Below are 16,570 nucleotides of genomic sequence, written 5' to 3' on the forward strand. Positions count from 1 at the left end.
CTATAACCACAGCCGCATGCCAACATCCTCTATCCACCGTGAATGTGGAAAGTAGGAGATTGCATGATGTCCATGGTTGGAGCAGGGGGTGGTTGGGAAAAATTCGAGTGTGGCTGGAGGCTTAAGTGTGGCTTCTAAAGTAACTGAGGCTGGAAGTGTGGGTTTGGAGCCAGACTGCCAGGGCCAAGTGGAGCCAAACCTCAGCCTTCAGAGTAGGCTTTCGAGTTGGGGCCTCAGTAGCTGCCAGTGCCATAGGGTACAGCTGAGGAACTTGGGTCTGTGAGAGAGTCTACTTCTCACACTAGGACCAAACATGGAAATAATGGCTGCTATTTGTGAAACACCTACCACTTGTCAGAGGCTGTAACATTTCACTGAATCCTCACAAATGCCCTGTGAAGTAGACATTATCCTCATTTAATGGATGGCTGAACATGAGCCTTAGGGGTTGAAGTAACTTGCTCAAGTTCATGCAGCTAGAGAGTGGTAAAGCTGGGACTCACACCCAGGTCTGCCTGATCCTAGTCCAGTGTGAGCAGGACTTGGCCACGCTGGCATGTGGCTGCCTCCTTGTGTGGGCGCTGCAGGACTTGGTTGGGAGACTTACGGGAGACTGGGGTGCTATCTACTGTGGGCTACTATTTTAAGCTCTGAGTATCATCAGGGCCCTAGCAGAGACAAATGCACACTCAAAAGAGGTGATTGAGGGGAGATTAATGAAGGAACTGTTTACCAAGGTTTGTATAGAGTTAAAAGAGGCAACAAGGATGAGGAAGCAATAGCATGAAACTTTTATCACCCCTAGGTTCCAAAAATTAGCCAATGAAAACCTTATGAATCACAACAGAATATTGTGTAATATAGTGCAAGAAGATGAGCCCCCTAGGTTGGAAGGCACTACACAATGGCTGTAACAACAGACTCAAACATTCCAGTGATCATGAAGATGGTGCAGGACTGGACAGCCTTTTGTTCCATTAAACATAAGGTCACCATGAGTCAGAGGCAACTCAACAGCAACTAATAACAACAAAGAGGCCTGATAGACAAGGGAAGGGAGCCAGCTGAGAGCTAGGTTGCTGTGTGTTGGAATTGACTCAACGGCAATGGGTTTAGTTCAGTGGGTTAACCCTCCTAAAGCAATTTCCATTCTTATTAGTAAGAAGCACTTGCAGAATAGAAGTATACAAACTGGACCAAGCTAGACCTGGGGATTCAGATCCTCTCTGGTTTCTTGTCATGTTTCTTAGATACCACCCTAGGAACTTGGAGCCAGAATAGACCATCTGAGGTCAGAGAGGAGGACCGTCATAAGCTTCATAGTAAGTCTGAGTCAGGGCTGGTTCCTTTGAAGGCTTATTCCCTTCCCTTTCTAGCTACCACACTAACCAGACAATGTCTTCCTCCCTGGGACCCTAGCTTGAAGAGCCCTTCAAGGGAGGGAGATCAGAATCTTTTAGAGTTGGAGGGAGAAAAATCAAACTTTACAGAGCCTGGAGGGAGGGAAATCAGAGCTGTGCCTCTGGGTCTTCCTGCTTGTTTACAGGCAAGGTTATGTGTGTACCAAGACTGGATCTAGAGCCATCCCAACTCCTACAGGCCCGTTTCCATACTATGAGCAATCTAAGCTGTGGCTTCTTTTTGCCTATGATAATTGCACCTTGGAAGATAAGAGAAACAGAAGGAAAAGGGTGTGGTGGGGAGGACTGTGCTGATCTGAATGTACTTTAAAAGATCAAATTTCACAGTTTGTATTTATAATTTAAATGCCTGTTCAGACTCATTCAATCAGTCAGTCGTTCAGCAGATGGGTTGGGTTGGCTTATTCAGTTTACCCACGTTTATTTCTGTTCCTCACTGGCCATTACTACACATCAGTCATTTGAGACTTACCTAATAATAACTTTCATTTGCCTAGTATTTCACACTTGGCAAAGACAGTAATTAAATGTTTGTCAAATGAAAATTCTAAAGAAAACACAGAGTGTCTTTCTGAACATGGTTTCGTTGGCTCGGGGTGGATGAGATGCTTTGAGACTCAGAAACATTACCTGATTTGCTCATCAGTTGTGGAGCGGAGGCTTGAACCCAGTTCTCCTGAGTTTACTAAGTGTTTATGTTATATGAAGTGTCTGACTAACTCTGTGGGACACGTAAGTCACAGCTCTGCCCTCTCAAGATACTTGCAATGTACTTGAGGAGAAAAGATCCAAACAAATAACTAAACCCGACCACTCAAATGATACAAGTTATTTAGAGGAAGGAAGACATCTATGGGTAGGGCTAGGGTGTGTCTCGAAATCCAAGCCAGATTTAGGTAGATAGAGAAGAGGAGGGAGATGTTTTAGGCAGGAGAAACTGCTTGAGCAAAAGCCGAGGAAATGGGAGAAAGGATTTCCATTGGGGAATTGAAGATACATTCGGAAAAGGCGAGTTTGGATCAGAAGGTAAAGGATCTTGAAGGCTAGGAGTTCGTGGATTATCCTGGAGTTAGTAGAGAGGCTTTGAAAATTATAAAGCAAGGGAGAGACATGATGAAGGAGGTATTTTTAGAAGATCAGTTAGTTTTCTAAATCTGAATCTTCCAAAACAGCATAATAATAATAATGAGACATCTGTAAGCTGACATCCCAAACCAGCAGCTGTTGTCCCTTCCCTTCTTGTCTTTGTACTTATGCCCTCTGTTTTCCTCAGTTGGAGCATCACTTCCAGAGTTACATCTGTGAGGTGCACACGGTTCTGTCTCGTGCTTTGGGTCTTATTGCTAACATTTTTCATGCTGCTACACTGTCTTCATAATGCTCCAGGAGAGTGAATGTGCTATCCTGCACTTCTTCTTTCTTCTAATGGCAGGCTAGTTTCAGTTTTTCTCACATTCTAAATAATGCTGTAATGAACATCTTCAAGATATAGTACTTTTTCTTTTCTTTTTGAATTATTTCCTTTGGACAAATTCTTAGGAATGAAATTATTGAGTGGTCAGAAGACTTAACATTTTAAAGGTGTTTTTAGCGTGATGATATTACTTTCCAAAAAGCTGAACCATTTATGTTAGCATGAGAAGGATGAGCTTGGCAGCTGCATGGAAAGTGGTTCAGATGGGGGTTTATGGCTGAGATAACAATTAAGAGGCAATTGCTGTGGTCCCAATGTGCAGGAATGAAGCTATGGAGCCAGATAGGTTGCTGAATATGGAAAGGAATGTTGTTGTTGTTAGGTGCCGTTGAGTCTATTCTGACTCGTAGTGATCCCATGTGACAGAGTAGAACTGCCCCATAGAGTTTTGTAGACTGTAATCTTTACTGAAGCAGATCAACAGGTTTTTCTCCAGCAGAGCCACTAGTTGTGTTCAAACCTCCAACCTTTAAGTTAGCATCTGAGCACTTAAGCATTGCACCACGAGGGCTCCTTACGCAGCTATAAAAGATACCGCAAAGAAAGAATCATGGGGGGTGGAGACTGGTATGATAAGAAAGTAAGGGAAAGCAATGAATCAAAACTACATGCCTCTGAGGTTTCACACCTGGGCTTCAGGGAAGGGTGATAGGACAGTTTGGAAGGGGGCCACTGTGAAGAAGAAGAGAGCCAATGTAGAGAAGACTTAGATGGGGGTGGACACATAGGAGATGGGGTGTGAAAGGTATACTTGGAACTCTATCTCATTCCCACCTTTTATAGCTGTGCTGGGCCCAGGCACTAGCCAGGTCAGACATCAAGCCCTGAGCCTGGCTGTTGCCATTAACAGTTCACACTCAACCAGCCACCTCCTCAAACCCAGCACCGGCAAAGCCTCTCCCTCCCCTGGCCCAAGCAGGCAACTTGAGAGGCAAATTCAGAGGGATAGGGAGGAGGAGTTAACCAGGAGACCAGCTTGTATGGGCAGCAGGAGGTCTGGGCGTGTTGTGAAGTCTGGGCCTAGAAAACGTTAGTACTGGGACCCTGTTGCAGGAGCTGAGGATTCAGAGGATGGCAAACCACCTAGGAGCCAGGTGGGTGTCATCTAGGACTTCTGTGCCAACAAGGCTGGCTTTCCTAACAAGCAGGGGATGTGGAGACAGGACACAGCCCCAAGGAAGATCGGTGGAAAGAGCTCCACAAGGCCTCTGCGGTGAGAGTGTGCTGGATGATGAGTGGCAGGGCCCCTGTGATGGAGCAGTGGCAGGGCATGGTGGAAACAGGCGGGGCCTGGGGTGGGCACAGGAGGATGTGAGAGCTCCAGAGGGTGCTCCCAGGGCTCTGAGTACTGAACCCAGTCAGCAGGGAGACCCCTTGGAAAGGTGGAGGGGCAGTGAGGCTAGCCATGTTCGGGGTGCCCTCGTCAGTTCTTGACACCCCAGCACTCTGGACATGGGAGAGGGGGGGAAACTAATAAATATCCTATTTCTGCCAGTATGGACTCAGTCTTAGGACAGGAATGTGTGTGTGTATGAGTGTGTGTGTGTGTGTGTGTGTGTGTCTGTGTGTGTGTGTCTTTGAAGAGTAGGTCCCTGTGGTTCCCTTGGCCAGGAGCTGGGAGAAGGAGGGTGGAAGAAGTGCCAGCTGTATGCCAGGCCCATACGTGTGTCACCTTACTTAGCGTTCGCAACTGCGCCTCCTGCCATTCAGTCGGGTTGCAGCTGTAGATTTATTTGCATGGCTATTTGATTACTTTCTCTTCCCCCACTTGACAGTAAGCTCCCTGCAGACAGGGGTGTCTGTCTAGTCTCTTCTCTCCCTCTGGTGCCTGCACAGTGCCCACTCTGTGGGAACTACTCCAAACACCTTTGTTGAATGGATAACTGAACCCCATTTTAACATGTTTTACAGCCCTCTTCCAAGGATCTCTTGTGAAGATTGAGGAAGGGAGTTGGGGCTGCCATGTGCCACGTTTGCAGGGGAACAGACCCCCAGCTTCTTGTATTTACATAGTAGGAGCTTGGGTCTTGAAGCTACTCCATGGTGCTGCTTCTAGGTTCCAGGAGTTGTGTGGGCTGAGAGGGAAATGAAGGGACATGATTCCATGACCTGCACTGTTCCCTCACGTGGAAGGCCCATGGGCTGCTGCATTGAATACACATACACATTGAATACACAACAGAAAAATGGAGCAGGCCTGGAAGATGCTTTTTCATCTGTCTGCATATGTTGTTCTCGATTGTTACCATCATGGAAGGACATTGTAAATATTTTCAGCTGAATGTCTGATTAATGTCTCCCTGAAAAGAATGGCAGAGCCGTAAGGAGAGGGTTTATTTATTTCACCATGATGGGTATCTAATTTATCCCAAATGTCAATACATCCAAAGGTGCCAATTTAGGCAGAAACAGAAACTGCCTGCAGAGCCAGGCAGCAGCTGCTTCTTCTTCCTCGTGGGAGGCTTGGACCTGGACCCGCCATCCGGACCTCCAGGTGGATGGCCCCACTTGGTTGGCAGGTGCACCCTGGTGGTTTCTACATTGAAGCCTCTCTGTGGGGTGAGGGGAATGTTAGTGGGGAAATGGGGTCTCGGCACTGCTAGGCTTCTCATGCACACCATCCGTTTCAGCTTCTTGCCAGTCAAATCAGTTCTTGCCGGAGACCCCCTTCCACCTCCCCTCTCTCCCCTCTCCTCACCCTCCCATGTGTTTGGGCTAGCTACCCCTTCTTTCACTTCAATCTGTCTTCGCCCCACCTGTTGTTGCCCTGGGAGTCACTTTACCATCTCTGTTCCAAGAGACCATGTGAAGATGACCCATTCCTCCCTCCCCACCACTGCCCACCCCTGTCCAGGAGAGCGCAAGTATGTCCCTTTGCCTGTTGGGACAGGCTCATTGATTGCCCATATACAGAAGAATTGTGTCCATTCCTCTGAGTTTTCAGTCTCCTTCTCTTGGGTTGGGTCAGAATAGGGTGCCAGGTATGATGTTGATTCTTGTCCTTCCCTTGAGTAGACCGTGTGTTCCTCTAGGGCATGTATCAATTCTCATTCACGGCTGTATCCCCAGCATATATTACTTCCTCTGATCTTTACAACAATGCAGGGAAGGAGGTAGGACCCATCTCATTAGACTCATCTTTCGTAGCTAAGGAAATTGATGCTTGAAATGATTAAGTTATAATAATGCCATATGTTTTACAGTACTTTATCTCATGCAGTCCCCCAAACAATACTGTGTGCTAGCTAGCACTGTCCCCATTCTGCAAATGAGGAGGCTGAGGGCAAGAGTCATTGTAGCACTATTCACAACAGCAAAAAGTTGTAAAAAATCCAAATGCCTATCAACAGAAAAATGGATAAACAAAATGCGGTAGATACATACAAAGGGATATTATTCAACCATAAAGAGAAATGAAGCTCTTATACATGCTACAACATGGATGAACCTTGAAAATATGCTGAGTAAAATAAGTCAGACACAAAAGGATAAATAGTATGTAGAGACAAGTTCATTAGTGGTTGCTGGGGGTGAAAGTGGGGAGGGAATTGGAGTTATTGCTGAAAGCATACTCAGTTTGTTTGGGGTAATGAAAAACTTGGAAATGGATAGTGGTGATGGTTGAACAATACGGTGAATGTAACTGAGATCACTGAATTGTACACTTAAAAATTGTTAAAATGGAAAACTTTGTGTTATATATATTTTAATACGGTAAAAAAAAAAAAAAGAGAGAGAGAGCGATTATATGATATGAGCAAGGTCCTATCTCCAGTAAGTGGTGGGATGGGTACCACAGCCCAGTCTGCCTGTAGCAGCACTTTCTCTGCCACACTGTGTTCTGGGCTTTTCCCAAAGAACCAGACTCCCTTGGGCAGAGAGTAAATGCCTCTAAGAGGGCAGAGGCCAGGCAGTGGGCATGAGTCCTAGAGTCCTGTCCCCTGTACGCATCTCCGAATCTGACAGCAACACATGTCCTTCCAGCTGGTTCAGTCCCCATTCCCCTGTGAGAGAGCAGAAGTGATGGTAAATATTTAATTGTGCTTCCACCATAACTTTCTGCCAGAACTATCAATATGCTTTATAAATGCAAATGAGTGCTCTCTTCCTCTCCGAGGAGATGTAAACCTCCTCAAATCACTGTAATTCAGCCCCCACCAGAGTGCAGTGCCATCATCAGGAGCTGTCTATGCCAAAAAAGAAACTGCCTTTAATCATATCAAGTGGATGGTTTACAGTTTTGTGGTCTTCTGTCTCCACAGTGGGCAGGAGGTGGGAATCCAGAAATGGATTCCTCTTGCTGCAGCTTCGGTCCAATAGAAGAAAACATTATTTAAAAACAGATTCAACTGAAGCCCTAGAACGGGTGACTATGAATATTATGAAGCCTAAGATCGCATTTATAGTGTTAACTGAAGTCACCAGTCCTTGGAAAGTTTAGGAGTGAAAATTGATTCATATTTTTGATTCTAGATTTTATTTCCCTTGCTGCCAGTGTCCTCTGCCTGCTCACCCCTGCTGCAGCATGACCATGTGGTCAGCGTGGGGGGATGCATTATTCTGAGGGCTTTGTGGCTTATTGGCTTTATGGGCAAGCACTTCCTCCTACTCAAATCTCCACCCCAGAGCCTCAGCAGAGCTCCTGGAAGCCCAGGCCTGCCTGTGGTATCATGCTGTGGCTTGAGGCTGTCAGCGTCAGGGTTCCGAGGCTGTGGGGCCTTGCAGAAAGCCTGCTCCTTTTTGTGCTTGCTCCAAGCCCCGATTTCTCCATGGGTTCAGTTGCTCCTGCTTCAGGCCCACCTGGTAGAGGCATTTTAGTAATCATGGAGATGAATTTCTACCGAGCCTCATGGAGTGTCTTTTGAGAAGTGTATTATGTAAATTTGGTGTGTCATTATGATCATTATTAGCGCTGTGAAGTGGAGATAAGGGGGAGAGAAGGGTTGCTTCATGCAGGAATCGGCCTCCCCAGCTGTCGGAAGAATAGGAGAAGACAAACTCGAGAAGCCTGCTCTAGTGCTTGCATTCTCTCAAATATGCAAGAGGTGTGGTTCTCAGTCCAACCCCACAAGAGTGGGCAAGAAAAGTACAGCTTTCTTTATTTACTTTAAAACGAGTTGCCATTAAGTTGACTCCAACTCATAGCGATCCCATGTGTGTCAGAGTAGAATTGTGCTCCGTAGGGTTTTCAATAGCTAATTTTTCAGATTTTATGATAAAAAGAGAAAATATTAAAGTTGTTAAGGATTTCATTTTACTTGGATTCACAGTCAACACCCATGGAAACAGCAGTCAAGAAATCAAAGGACATATTGCATTGAGCAAATCTGCTGCAAAAGACCTCTTTGAAGTGTCAAAAAGCAAAAATGTCACTTTGAGGAATAAAGTGCTCCTGACCCAAGCCATGGTATTTTCAATCACCTCATATGCATGTGAAAGCTGGACAATGAATCAGGAAGACTGAAGAAGAATTAATACTTTTGAATTATGGTGTTGGCAAAGAATATTGAATATACCATGGATTTCCAGAATGAAAAAATCTGTCTTGAGGAAGTACAGCCAGAATGCTCCTTAGAAGTGAGGATGGCGAGACGTCGTCTCATGTACTGTGGACATGTTATCAGGAGGGACTAATCCCTGGAGAAGGACATCATGCTTGGTAAAGTAGAGGGTCAGTGAAAAAGAGGAAGACCCTCAACAAGACAGATTGACACAGTGGCTGTAACAATGGGCTCAAGCATAGCAATGATATGAAGATGGTGCAGACCGGGTAGTGTTTTGTTCTGTTGTACATAGGGTTGCTATGAGTCATAACCAACTTGACAGCACCTAATAACAACAACAACGGTTATTCAGAAGTAGATCTCAGGGGCATAGCGAGGGTAATGAGCATCCAGGGGCAGTCTCTAAGTTGCCCCCCTCCCGCCCAATTTCAAGATGAGTAGACTTTGATAGCAGGGACACCTCAGCAGAAACGCCCTCCCCCCTCCTGTCTGGCTGCCTCAGTCAGGCACCTTTTATATTTGTGGCACCTGGGAATGTCATTCCACGCCTTATCTGGCAACCCCTTGGACTTGCGCCTGGAGGCGAGTGTCCCTCTCTGCTCCCTCCTCTACGCCTCTAGTAGATTGCCGGGCCTTTCTTCCAAGGTGCTTCTGGATGGACTGGAAACTCCAGCCTTTCAGTTAGCAGCTGAGTGCTTAACCGTTTGCACCACCCAGGGACTCTTTATTTACTTTATTGTTATTGTGTGCCATCAAGTTGATTCTGACTCTAGTTTGGGCCCTATTCTGCTGGGGTGGCAAATATGTAATCCAGGTTCCTGGCAGGTTACATAGTGTCAGTTTGTGGAGGAAGATGCCTCACTGGTTTTGTTAGCACTGCCCACACTGACATTCACTGAGACCCCCCTTATCTGGTCTGACCCTTGCTTATTGTCCATGCAGGTCACCATTGTGTGGTCCTGGGTCCCCTCTATTAGACCCATTCAGGCCCTAACACTCCTTCCCTCTGCTCCACCAGTGCCACATCAGCTTGGTGAGAGTCACTGGCTGCTCCCTCACCACGCCGGGATGCTGACGTCCAAGGTCCTGTGGCCTGCACAACTAACACCATTTCTGGTCTGGGGAGGGGGCTCTCTGGGATTGCACACTGGGCAACAAGAGCATTGTTGTTGTTGATGCGTGCCATCGAATGGATTCTGATTCATAGTGACCCCATGGCATCAGGAACCTATTTTCTCAACACTGCTCCTCACTTTTCACTTCTATTTTCACTCCCACAGTCCTGCCCCTAGGGCAGTGTTCCTCCCAAAGCTTTGATTTACACCAGGAATCCTTCCATTCCTCTAAGGGACCTGGGTTTTGTGATTCTGCATTCTGCATTCACATCTCCTTCCTGAATCACTGAGCAAAGAATGGCTGTTCAGGTGTTAGAGTGAGGGGTTCTGGAGAAAAAGGAAACAGGAGGAAGAAAGTAAAACAATGCATCATTTAATTTACTTGCCCCCATTTGTTGAGCACCTATGAAGCAAAGACTTGCTGTGCCTGGTCCTTTGATATGTAGCCTGGAGATGTTGGGTAAATAAGATACCACTACCAGCCATTGTGTGAATTAGAAAAAGGTGCCCTCTGGAACAATTGGGTATCCACATTAAAAAAAAAAAAAAGAAGTACTTTGATCCATGCCTCCCACCGTCTACAAAAATTAATTCAAAATGGATCATAGCTAAGCATGAGAAAAATCTTTGTGACATTGGGTTTGGCAAATATTTCTTAGATATGATACCAGAAGCATAATCTATAAAACAAAAAAATTGATAAATTAGACTTCAGCAGAATAAAAAACTTCTATTTTTTAAAAGACACTGGTAAGAGAATGAAAAGATAGGCCACAGAATGGGAGAAAATATTTGCAAAGCACGTATCTGATAAAGGATATATATCCAGAATATGTGAAGAACTCTCAAAACTCAATAATAAGAAAACAAACAACCCAATTTAAAAATAGAAGAAAGGTTTGAACAGATATTTCACCAAAAAGATATATAAATGGCAAATAAGCACATGAAAAGATGTTCAACATCATTTGTCATTGTTGTTGTTCTTAGGTGCCATCAAGTGGGTTCTGATTCATAGTGACCATATAGGACAGAGTAGAACTGCCCCATAGGGTTTCCAAGGAGCAGCTGGTGGATTTGAACTGCTGACCTTTTAGTTAGCAGCCGAGCTCTCAGCCACTATGCCAGCAGCACTCCCATTTGTCATTAGGGAAATGAAAATTAAAATGACAATAAAATACTCCAACATACCTATTAGAATAGTTAAAATAAAAAATGACTGACCACACCAAGTGTAGGAGAGGATGGGGAGGGACTGGAACTCTCATACACTGCTGGCGGAAATGTAAATGTACACCATTTTGGAAATTTAGCCATTCCATTCCTAAGTATTTACCCAAAAGGAAGAAAAGCATATATCCATACAAAAGCTTGTATTGGAATGTTCATAGCAGCTTTATTTGTAATACCCCAAAACTGGAAACAACAGGTAAATAGATAAACAAACTGTGGCATATCTCTGCAGTGGAATACTACTCATCAATAAAAAGAAGTGAGCTCTTCATGTACATAACAACGTGGGTGAATCTTAAAATAATTACTGGGAGTGAAAGAAGCTGGAATTAAAAAAAAAAACAGTATGATATGGTTCTATACTATATGCTTTAATTTATTTAAATTTATAAAAAATACCAGCTAATCTATGGTGACAGAAAGCAGATAAGTCCTTGTTTGGAGGCAAGGGCAGAGTGGGAGCAGGAGCAGAAGAGAGGGAAGAATTACAAAGCGACAAAGAAAACTTTGAGGGGTGAGGGATGTGTTCATTATCTTGATTATAGAGATTGCTTAATGGGTTTGTATGTGTATCAGAGGAGTCCCTGGGTGGTACAAACAGTTAACTGGCTCAGTTGCTAACCACAAGATTGGAGGTTCCAGTCCACTCATAGGCACCTTGAAAGAAAGGCCTGGCAATCTACTTGCAAAAAATAAGCTATTGAAAACCGTATGGAATTATGAAAAACTGTTTGGCAACAAACTGGATAACCTAGATGAAATGGACAAATTCTTAGAAGCACACAACCTACCCAAACTGACTCAAGAGGAAAGAGAAAGTCTCAACAGACCCATAACAAGTAAAGAGATTGAATCAGTGATCAAAAACCTCCCAACAAAAAAAAGTCCTAGACAAGATGGCTTCACTGGGTAATTCTACCAAACATTTAGAGAAGAATTGACATCAATACTGTTTAAACTCTTCCAAAAGGTAGAGAAGGAAGGATTATTCCTAATTCATTCTATGAAGCAAACATAACTCTGATACTCAAACCAGATAAAGACACCACAAGAAAAGAAAACTCCAGGCCAATAGATGCAAAAATCTTCAACAAAATACTAGCAAACAGAATCCAACAGCATATTAAAAGAGTCATACACCACAACCAAGTGAGATTTATTCCAGGAATGTGGGAATGGTTCAAAATTAGAAAATCAACCAACGTAATACACCACATCAGTATAACAAAGGAAGAGAACCACATAATTGCCGTTATGGATGCAGAAAAAGAATTTGATAAAATCAAATACCTTTTCTTGATGAAAACCCTAAAGAAGATTGGAACAGAAGGGAAATTCCTCAGTATGATTCAGGGCATACATGAAAAGCCAACAGCCAACGTTATACTTAATGGAGAAAAACTGAGAGCTTTTCCCTTGAAATTAGGAAGAAGACAAGGGTGCCCGCTCTTACCATTTCTATTCAATATTGTATTAGAAGTCCTAGCCAGAGCGATAAGACAAGAAAAAGAAATAAAAGGTATACAGATTGGAAAAGTAGAAGTAAAATTATCTCTATTTGTGGATGATATGATCCTATACATAGAAAATCCCAAAGAGTTCACAAAAAAACTTCTGGAGCTAATAGATGAATTTAACAAAGTTGCAGGGTACAAGGTCAACAAACAAAAATCAGTTGGGTTTCTGTACACCAGCAATTAGAAATCTGAAAGGGAAATTACAGAAACAATTCCATTTACAATAGTGTCTAAGAGAGTAAAATACCTAGGAATAAATATAACCAGGGACATGAAGGACTTATACGATGAAAACTATAAGACACTGCTGAAATAGATTAAAGAAGACTTAAATAAATGGAAAGATGTTCCATGTTCATGAATTGTAAGACTTAATATTGTTAAGATGTCAAGACTACCCAAAGCGATCTATAGATTCAACACAATCCCAATCAAAATTCCAATAGCCTTTTTTATGGAAATAGTAAAACCAATCCTCAGCTTTATATGGAATGGCAAAAAGCCCCAAATAGCTAAAGCAATATAGAAAGAGAAGAGCAAAGTAGGAGAACTCACACATCCTGATTTTAAAACATACTATACAACTACAGTAATCGAAACAGCCTGGTACTGTTGGTTCTGGTATAACAATAGATACATAGACCAATGGAATAGAATTAAGAGTCCAGAAATAAACCCACACAACTGATTTTTGACAAAGGTGTTAAGTCTATTCAATGGGGAAAGAAGAATCTCTTCAGTAAATGGTGCTGGAAAAATTGGATTTCCTCATGCAGAAAAATGAAACAGGATCCATGCCTCACACCACACACAAAAACAAATTCAAAATGGATTAAGGATCTAAATGTGCAAACTAAAACCATAAAATTCTTAGAAGAAAAAGCAGGGGCAACGCTGTCAGGCCTAGCTTTTAATGGTGGATTATCTAATATAATAACAAAAGCACAAACATAAAAAGACAAAATAAATAAATGGAACCTCATAAAAATTAAAAACTCTTGTTCATCAAAAGACTTTACCAAAAAAGTGAAAAGACAGGGAGAATATCTTTGGAAACCATATATTCAACAAGAATCTAATAACCAGAATATATATAAAATTTCAACAACTTAACAATAAAAGACAAATAACCCAATCATAAAATGGGCAAAGGACTTGAATAGACATTTCCCCAAAGAGGACGTTCAAACACAAGAAAAGAAGATGCTCAACGTCATTAACCATCGGAGAGATGCAAATCAAAACCGAAGTGAGATACCATTTCACTTCCGCTAGAATGGTTAAGATTAAAACAAAACAAAAAACAGAAAATAATAAGCGTCAGTGAAGATGTGGGGAAATTGGAACCCATATCCATTGCTGATGGGAATGCAAAATGGTACAGCCATTTTGGAAAATAGTGTGGTAGTTCCTCAAAAAAACTAAAAATAGAACTACCATATGACCCAGCAATTCCACTCCTAGGTATATACACAAAAGACTTGAAAGCAGAGACTCAAAAAGAGACTTGTACACCAGTGTTCATTGCAGCACTATTTATAATAGCCAAAAGGTGGAAACAACCTAAATGCCCATCAACAGATGAATGGATAAACAAAATGTGATATATACATACAATGGATTACTACTCAGCCAGTAGGAGAAATGAAGTCTTGATACATGCTACAATATCGATGGAGCTGGAAGACATTATGGTGAGTGAAATAAATCAATCACAAAAGGACAAATATGTTATCACCTTACTTATATAAAAAGACAAAGACAAATGTATAGAGACCAAAGTTTATTAGTGATTACTGGGGTGGGAGGGTTAACGGTGCTGGAAATATCTCTCTGATTAAGGGGAGGGTTGCACAGCCAATTATTGTAATTGCTGTCAATAAGTTGTATACCTGTAAAAAGTTGAATTGGCAGAAGTTGCATGATAGATATATTTACAACAACGACCAAAAAAAAAAAAAAAACGAGTAGCTGCTGAAGGTGATTATATACAACCAAAAACCTCATGGGATTTGGTTTCTTGATTTGGTTTCTTGGTTTGGAGGTTTAGAGTCATGGTTTCATGGGACATTCCAGTTAATTGTAGTTTAGTTTACATGTTTAGTGCCTCTTCCTAGTTCAATGTGTAGTGCTGGGGGTCTTAAAAGCTTGCAAACATCCATCCAAGGCACAACAATTGGTCTGTATTCGCCTGCAGCAACAGAGGAAGAAAAAGACTCAGGAACAGGAGGGAGGATATGGAATGTGTGGCTAATTGCCTCCAGGTACAACTGCCTCCTTTGCCATGAGACTAGATGAACTGGATGGTGCTTGGCTCCCATCACTGAACATTTTGATCAAAGATTCCCTAGAAGGATCCTGATCCAAAGAGGGGAAATGCAGAACAGAATTTCAAATTCTTATGGACTTTAGACTTCCTGGAGCAATGAAGTTTGGATGAAACCCTGAAACTATTGCCCTGAGATAATCTTTAAAACTTAAACCAAAAGTATGGCCTAAAGTCTTCTTAAAACCAAACATTAGTTTAACTTAACTAGTAAAGAATGTCTGGCTTGAGCATTATGCTCTTTCAAGAGCTATCTATACCAAATTGATCCAACTGAAAACAGCAACTCGAAAGATCAAATAAGAACCTTAGGGGGCAGTGAATTTATGTTACTGGGGGAGGAACAACTCAGAAAAGGAGGATGAAAATGGTTACACAACTCCAAGAATGTAATCAATGTCACTAAATGGTATATGTAGAAACTGTGAATTGGTGTATGTTTTGCTGTATGTATTCTCAATAATGACAACAAAATAAGTAAAACATATAAACAAAAAATAAAAACCCACCAAAAAAAAAGAAAAGCCCTATGGAGCACCGTTCTACTCTGACACACATGGGATCACCATAAGCTGGAGTCGACTCAAGAGCAGCTGGCATAACTGGCATATGTATGTCAGAACTCATCAAATTGTATACTATAACTGTGCAATTACTGAATGTCTTATACCTCAATAAAACTGTTTAAAAAAAAAAGGTAGAGGCTTTTGGGTTTGCTGATGGAGAGGTCATGGGCAGCCTTTGGAGAGCAGTTTCCATTGAGAGGTAGGGGCTGATGGCGGTCCATAATGGACTGACAGGACAAAAAGAAAGAAGAAGAAGGTGCTCTGTTCTCAAGACACTTTACTTCTATCTCCCAGAAGCGCATTATAACAAATATCCAACCTGTGCTCACTGTCTGGTGCCTAGTGATGTTGGAGTGTGCACTGCCATAGGGTGGGCCTCAATGGCTCCCAGGAACTCACAGTAGTGGCAACACCTGTCTTGCCCTCACTGTGGCCATAAGGAGGGAGGGAACCAGGGAGCTGGCTACTGCATCTGATCTCTTGCAACAGTAGGCTGCGGGAGCTGAGGTTTAGGATGCACATTTGTGTCTGTTGAAGCCTGTGGCAAAGCTGCGAGCGTTCCCAGCAGAGTCTTGGGGGAAGAGGGTGAACATGAATCTGGGCCCAGGTGCAAATGGGCAGGAGGGCTGAGTCTTGGGAGAGCGGTTGACCAGAAAAATTGGTAAGTAGTCACCCAAGGGTGTTAACACTGATGCCTGAAAGGGAGGAAGAGAAGAGTATGTGGGAGAAAAGAAGGCACGACATGACAGCACACACTACAGGACAAGTCAGCATAACTGGACTAAACCAAAGCTAAAAAGTTTCCTGAATACAATCAAACACTTTGAGGGACAGAGTAGCAGGGGTAGGGGTCTAGGGACCATGCTTTCAGGGGACATCTAGGTCAATTGGCATAACAAAGCTTATTAAGAAAATGTTCTGCATACTTCTTTCATGAGTGGCATCTGGGGTCTTAAAAGCTTGCAAGAGGCCCTCTAAGATGCATCAATTAGTCCCAACCACCTGGAGTAAAGGGGAATGAAGAACACCAAAGACACAAGGAAAGTATTAGCCCAAGGGACAGAAAGGGCCATATAAACCGGATACTTCATCAGCCTAAGACCAGAAGAACTAGATGGTGCCCGGCTACAACCAGTGGCCACCCTGACAAGGAACACAACAGAGAGTCCCTGACGGAGCAGGAGAAAAGCGGGGTGCAGAACTCAAATTCTAGTAAGAAGACCAGAGTTAATGGTCTGACTGAGACTGGAGGAACCCCAGAAGGCATGGCCCCTGAATTCTCTATCAGCCCAGAACTAAAACAATTTCTGAGGCCAACTCTTCAGACAGGGATGGGACTGGACTGTGGGACATAAAGTGATACTCATGAGGAGTGTAGTTCTTAGCTCAAGTAGATACAAGAGACTAAACGGGC

General features: G+C 43.0%; 1 protein-coding gene across 1 annotated transcript in view; it reads left to right on the plus strand.

Moving 5' to 3' along the window:
- The window catches only part of EPHB1 (EPH receptor B1), a 605,917-nt gene that overhangs the window by 156,316 nt on the left and 433,031 nt on the right, over positions 1-16,570 (plus strand). The gene's annotated exons all lie outside the window — the stretch shown is intronic.

Source organism: Trichechus manatus, unplaced genomic scaffold, assembly GCF_000243295.1.
Source record: "Trichechus manatus latirostris isolate Lorelei unplaced genomic scaffold, TriManLat1.0 scaffold00084, whole genome shotgun sequence".
Taxonomy (NCBI): Eukaryota; Metazoa; Chordata; class Mammalia; order Sirenia; family Trichechidae; genus Trichechus; species Trichechus manatus.